Genomic DNA, 7500 nt, shown 5'->3' on the forward strand with positions numbered 1-7500 from the left:
TGAGAAGAGCAGAAGAGGAGAGGAGAGAGGAGAAGAGAGGAGTGGAGAGGAGAGAGGAGAAGAGAGGAGCGGAGAGGAGAGTAGAGGAGAGGAGAGGAGAGAGGAGAAGAGAGGAGAGGAGGAGAGGAGAGGAGAAGAGGAGAGGAGAGTAGAGGAGAGGAGAGGAGGAGAGGAGAGGAGAAGAGAGGAGCGGAGAGGAGCGGAGAGGAGAGTAGAGGAGAGGAGAGGAGGAGAGGAGAAGAGAGGAGCGGAGAGGAGAGTAGAGGAGAGGAGAGAGGAGAAGAGAGGAGCGGAGAGGAGAGGAGAAGAGGAGAGGATATGAGAGACGTGGGGAGACTAGCTTCTGACAAGAGAGAGAGAGAGAAAGAGAGAGAAAGCAAGAAAGAAAGAAAGAAAGAAAGAAAGAAAGAGAGAGAGAGAGAGGGAGAGAGAGAGAGAGAGAGAGAGAGAGAGAGCAGAGAAGCATGAAAATGCAATTGCTTTAACAAGTAAATTGAAGACTGTCAGACCAAAACAAAAACATGCTGCATCACAACAAACATCTCCGACATAAAAAGCCTGGTCAACACAAACACACCCACCCACACACACACACACACATATACACAAACACACCCACCCACACACACATATACACACACACACATATACACATATACACATATACACATATACACATATACACATATACACAAACACACCCACACACACACACATATACACATATACACAAACACACCCACCCACACACACATATACACATATACACATATACACATATACACAAACACACCCACCCACACACACATATACACATATACACATATACACATATACACAAACACACACACACACCCACCCACACACACATATACACATATACACAAACACACCCACCCACACACACATATACACATATACACACACACACCCACCCACACACACATATACACATATACACAAACACACCCACCCACACACACATATACACATATACACAAACAAGCTGAGTTGATCCGGAATCAGATAGGCCTCCTGAGCAACCCGTAATGCGGTGTGTGTGTGAGTGTTTTTGAATGTCGGTGTGTCTATGTGTGTGTGCGTGTGTGTATGCATGCCATCCAGTACCCAAGTAGCTATCTGCTGGTCCTTTCCCGTGCGACCCGTAGTGCTGTGTTAGTGTGTGTGTGTGTGTGTGTGTGTGTTTGTGTATGTGTGTCTATGTGTGTGTGTGTGTGTGTGTGTGTGCGCACGTGTCATCCAGAGCCCAAGTAGCTATCTGCTGTCCTACTCCGAGGCGGCCTGCGCTGCTGTGTGTGTGTGTGTGTGTGTGTGTGTGTGTGTGTGTGTGTGTGTGTGTGTGTGTGTGTGTGTGTGTGTGTGAGAGAGTAGCTATCTGCTGTCCTACTCCGAGGCGGCCTGCGGTGCTGTGTGTGTGTGTGTGTGTGAGAGTAGCTATCTACTAGCTCTTCCGGTTCCGGCGCCTTCAAGTGTGGCAGCCTACTCAGCAGCTCCGTGTCTTAGTGTGTGTTTCTACGTCTTTTGTTTACTTTTTACTTCGCAACTTTTTGGATTACACACTTGGAGGAGTGTTTTTATTCTATCCTATGGATACGGACATATTACAACGCTCCAGCGACAGCAAGCTTGTGTACACCAGGAACCAGCTGATCGCAATACGACGGAATGCTGGCTGTGTTCGCGACAACATTTCAGAGGAACTGTGGTGATTTCGGGGTTGCAGAGCGGGAGTAAAAGTGAAGACGAGGCGTCGGGAGAAGAAGTGGAGATACAAGCCCTCAGTTCCATCGATTGTGATGGGAAACGTGAACTTACTGGCTAATAAGACTGACGAACTGGATGCCCTGGTAAGAAACCAGAAGTTGTACAGGGAATGTAGTTTGTTATGCTTTACGGAGACGTGGCTAACAAGCCATATCCCCACTTCTAACGTTGATCTGCCTGGCTTCAGTGTAGCTCGTTTGGACAGAGACTGTAAACTTTCTGGCAAAAAGAAGGGAGGCGGACTGGTGCTGTACATTAACAATAGATGGTGCAATCCCGGACATGTAACAGTAAAGGAGACTGTATGCTGTAAGGATGTGGAGTTATTAGCGGTTAGTCTCCGTCCGTACTACATGCCGAGGGAGTTCTCGCACGCAATTGCTGTCTGTGTTTACGTTCCACCTTGAGCTCTCCCGGATACAGCGTTTGACGTCATCCACTCCACAATTGCAAGGCTTCAAACCCAACACACTGACGCCTTTTTTGTGATCTCTGGCGACTTCAATCACATAAAACTGGATTCCACACTCACGAATTTTTACCAGTATGTTGACTGCCCTACAAGGAAAAACAGGACAATGGACCTCATGTATGCAAACGTGAGGGATGCATACAGTGCAAACCCCCTCCCTCCACTGGGAAAGTCAGACCACAACCTCATTCATCTCCAGCCAATGTCCAAGCCCAAAGTACAGAGGCTACCAGTTGCCACACGCACCTTCAGGAAGTGGACACCCGAAGTGGATGAGGCTCTGAGAGACTGCTTCGAGTGTACTGACTGGAGTGTGTTACAGAATGGAGAGGACTTAGAGGAGGTCACACAGTGCGCAACTGACTACCTGAACTTCTGCATGGACATTGTTGTTCCCATCAGAACTGTATAGTATAGTATAGTATAGTATAGTATATAGTATAGTATATATACTCTTTTGATCCCGTGATGGAAATTTGGTCTCTGCATTTATCCCAATCTGTGAATTAGTGAAACACACACAGCACACAGTGTACACACAGTGAGGTGAAGCACACACTAATCCCGGCACAGTGAGCTGCCTGCATCAACAGCGGCGCTCGGGGAGCAGTGAGGGGTTAGGTGCCTTGCTCAAGGGCACTTCAGCTGTGCCTACTGGTCGGGGTTCGAACCGGCAACCCTCCGGTTACAGGTCCAAAGTGCTAACCAGTAGGCCACGGCTGCCCCTGCTTTCCCAACAACAAGCCTTGGATAACCAGCAATGTCAAGACCCTTCTTAACAGGAAAAAGATGGCGTGCAGAGAGGGGGACATGGCAGAGCTGAGGCGCGTGCAAGGGGAACTCAAATTCAAGCTGAAGGAAGCTAATGAGGATTACAGAAAGAAGGTGGAACAGAAGCTGCAGGAAAACAACTTGAAGGATACATGGGACTGCATGAAGGTTATCACTGGCCTGAAGAAGAACAGCAGCTCTGAGGAGGGGGACCTGGACAGGGCGAACCAGTTGAACCACTTCTACAACAGGTTTAACTGCCAGTGACGATGCCATCACTTATCTTCTACACAGGACACATTCCCACCTAGACAAGGGGAAAAGTGCTGTGAGAATCATGTTCTTTGATTTCTCAAGTGCTTTTAACACCATCCACCCCCTCAGATTGGGAGACAAGCTCTTGCAGATGGGTGTGGACGCACACCTGGTAACCTGGATTACAGATTACCTGACCGAGCGACCACAGTTCGTCAGACTGAAGAACTGTCTCTCTGACACTGCGATCTGCAGCACCGGAGCGGCACAGGGAACTGTGCTCTCTCCAGTCCTTTTCACCCTGTACACATCTGACTTCTGCTACAACACCGAGTCATGCCACATGCAGAGGTTTTCTGATGATACTGCAATTGTGGGGTGTATCAGGAACGGGCAGGAGGAGGAGTACAGGAGCCTGGTGGAGGACTTTGTGCAATGGTGCAAACTCAATCATCTTCAACTTAACACTTCAAAGACCAAGGAGATGGTGGTGGATTTCCGCAGGTCTAAGCCCACTCTGCTACCAGTCCACATTGATGGGGTCATTGTGGAGGTGGTTAGCACCTACAAGTATCTGGGTCTCCACCTGGACAATAAACTGGACTGGTCAGCCAACACTGATGCACTCTACAAGAAAGGTCAGAGCAGGCTGTACTTCCTGAGGAGGCTGCGGTCCTTCAATGTGTGCAGTGAGCTCCTCAGGATTTTCTACCAGTCTGTTGTTGCCAGCGTCCTCTTCTATGCAGTAGTATGTTGGGGAGGAAGCACAAGGAAGAAGGATGCTGGGCGACTTGACAGGCTGGTAAGGAAAGCTGGCTCTGTAGTGGGAGCTGAACTGGAGTGCATCACTTCACTATCTGACAAAAGGACCCTGAACAAACTGATCAACATCTTGGACAATGAGTGTCACCCACTCCACAGCACTATTGTTAAGCAGAAGAGCCTGATCAGCTGGAGACTTCACTCACTGCCTTGCACAACTGACAGACTGAGAAAGTCATTTGTCTCCAGGGCCATTGAACTGTTCAATGCTTCACTTAAGGGAAGAGGAGAGATAGACTTCTCTGCATAGTCTGTCTGCCTCTTCACCCCCTCCATGTTTGGATACTGTCTGTCCACAGCCACTTTTACCACTGTCTTTATGCCTCACTGTTTGCGTGCTATATTAGCACATTAGCACATATGCATAACCCCTCCTCCATGCCACAGCCGAACTGTGGCCACACTTATACATTTTCTTTAAATAGTTAAATATATAGATATATAGACTTTACTTTACTTTATTTCTGCATTGTTGCACTGTTGGACTTACTCATTCGCACTATCACCATGACCACTTTCACCATTGCACTACCACCATGACACTCATTCACACAGAGCACCTTAGAGCACCTTACCTTACTATGCACAGAGAATCACAGGCTCAGTCCCTGCCTCAGTCATTGCAAGCGCCTCTGATTGATTAATCACCACTATGTGGATACTGTTTTTAGAATTGATTTAGATTAAGTGTTAGTTAGTATAATTTGTATTTTAGTATATTTAGCATATTCTTTATCTTCTACTGTCCTTATTGCTTAGTTGTGTTTTTATATTATATACTTTAATTACTCTTTCTGCTGTTAAAGAATGTGTTTGTGTTGTCTGTATGCTGCTGAGACCTTGAATTTCCCCTGGGGATCAATAAAGTATCTATCTATCTATCTATCTATCTATCTATCTATCAATCTATCTATCTATCTGTTGTCCTACTCCGAGGCGGCCTGCGGTGCTGTGTGTGTGTGTGTGTGTGTGTGTGTGTGAGTAGCTATCTGCTGTCCTACTCCGAGGCGGCCTGTGGTGCTGTGTGTGTGTGTGTGTGTGTGTGTGTGTGTGTGTGTGTGTGTGTGTGTAGCTATCTGCTGTCCTACTCCGAGGCGGCCTGTGGTGCTGTGTGTGTGTGTGTGTGTGTGTGTGTGTGTGTGTGTGTGTGTGTGTGTGTGTGTGTGTGTGTGTGAGAGTAGCTATCTGCTGTCCTACTCCGAGGCGGCCTGTGGTGCTGTGTGTGTGTGTGTGTGTGTGTGTGTGTGTGTGTGCGTGTGTGTGTGTGTGTGAGTAGCTATCTGCTGTCCTACTCCGAGGTGGCCTGTGGTGCTGTGTGTGTGTGTGTGTGTGTGTGTGTGTGTGTGTGTGTGTGTGTGTGTGTGTGTGAGTAGCTATCTGCTGTCCTATGGTGCTGCTATCGTCTCCTGTATCAGAGCTGAAGTATGCGCGTCCACAATGAGCATCTCCAGACAAGCAAGGACACATTTTCCAGACGCACACACACACACACACACACACACACACACACACACACACACACACACACACACAAAGGAGTCAACACATTCTCCAGACGCAAGACGCGCTCACAGCCGCCCCGATAAAGAAATGCCAAAAAGGGCTTCTTCAACTTTTTACACACACACACACACACACACACACTCACACACACACACACACACACCCACACACACACACACACACACACACACACACAGGAGTTAACAGATTTCTAACTGACAAGAGAGTTCAAATCTGGGATGGCATTGCTGGGGTGGATGCTAGAATTTATGGTAACACTTTACTTGACGGGTGAGTTCATAACACATTCATAACAGCTGTCATAAACTGCACATAAAGCATTCATGACTGTTTCATGAGACATGACTCAACATTCATACCAAACCTTTCATGAATTTGGAAGACAGAACGACAACAACTTGTCAAAATAAAAGTCCAGCAATCACAAAGCAGCATTGCCGTTTTTGTTCCAAACCTCTTATCTGATCACGTCACATCTGAGTCAATGGGCTACTCTAGTGCCAAAAAGACAGCTACTGGGTACTGGGAATGTCCAACCGTTCCAGGTTACACAAATATGAGTCAGCTCAGCTGAAGGTAGGCTAGTTTACCTCCCAGTGTTAAACTAGGTGGTTATGAATACTTCACAACTTGTATAGTAAAGTGACATTTAATGTAGACTTCATAAGATATTCATGAAATATTTAGCCCATTGACTCAGATGTGACGTGATCAGGTAAGAGGTTAGGAATAGGCCTGTCACGATAACAAATTTTGCTTGACGATAAATTGTCTCAGAAATTATTGCGATAAGCGATAATATTGTCGTTCTGAGAATTTTCCTCGGGAAGAGGAAGACGGCCCACTTGTGTTTTTTTCCCCAACTGGGAAAACTGCAGCGGATGATTGTGTTTTAAATGCATATGTATGTTTGTTGTGTTGCCGCTTTTAATTGCGACTGTTTTCCAACAAATGTGACACACCGACTCGTACACGTTCAGTTGTTCACCACGGGCATTCGGTTTAAATCCGAAATGCTCCCACACTGCAGCTGTCGCGTTTGTCTTAAAAACCAATTCCATCTTTTTTGTCTCGAATAGGCATAGCCTATTCGAACTCGCAACTAGCTTTCTCTCTGCCTAGTGCCTACCGGTATACTTCTCACGCGGCTCTTTAGCTGCACTCTGTGGTAGGCTATGCCAGTAGTTCCGCCTCCCCACACACCATGCGACTGACAAGTGACTGACATGAGGGTTCACTCATGGTTACTCTAAGGACCCGATAGAGAGAGAGGGAGAGAGAGACGAGGAAAACAAACAAGCATGCAAATGGCATTTATCGTGGCCAGAAAAATTATCGAGCTAATTTTAATTATCATGCGATTAATTGATTTATTGAATATCGCGACAGGCCTAGTTAGGAACAAAAACGGCAATGCTGCTTTGCGATTGTTGGACTTTTATTTTGACAAATTGTCGTTGTTCTGTCTTCCACATTCATGAAAGGTTTGGTAAGAATGTTGAGTCATGTCTCATGAAACAGTCATGAATGCTTTATGTGCAGTTTATGACAGCTGCTATGAATGTGTTATGAACTCACCCGTCAAGTAAAGTGTTACCGAATTTATGTCCCTAAAAGATGCAGAGATAACAGGAGATGAAAGAGAGAGATGTAAATTAGAGAGAGAGAAAGACAGAAAGACAGACAGAGAGAGAGAGAGAGAGAGAGAGAATTGTGTGACTACTGTGTTATCTGTAACACTGGCTTTGGCAACACTGTATCCAAACAGTCATGCTAATAAAGCTCCTTTGAATTGAATTCAGAGAGAAAGACAGACAGAGAGAGAGAGGGGGGGTGGGGGGGGTGGTGATCTGATGACGTGGGAGAAGAAC

General features: G+C 46.5%; 1 protein-coding gene across 4 annotated transcripts in view; it reads right to left on the reverse strand.

The window, feature by feature from the left end:
- The window catches only part of dab2ipb (DAB2 interacting protein b), a 192794-nt gene that overhangs the window by 126554 nt on the left and 58740 nt on the right, over window positions 1-7500 (reverse strand). The window lies entirely within an intron of this gene.

This window comes from Alosa pseudoharengus, unplaced genomic scaffold (assembly GCF_046254945.1).
Source record: "Alosa pseudoharengus isolate Yale_2024_CS ecotype anadromous, Long Island Sound unplaced genomic scaffold, YU_APseudo_1.1 YU_APseudo_1.1_scf_14, whole genome shotgun sequence".
NCBI classification, from domain to species: domain Eukaryota; kingdom Metazoa; phylum Chordata; class Actinopteri; order Clupeiformes; family Clupeidae; genus Alosa; species Alosa pseudoharengus.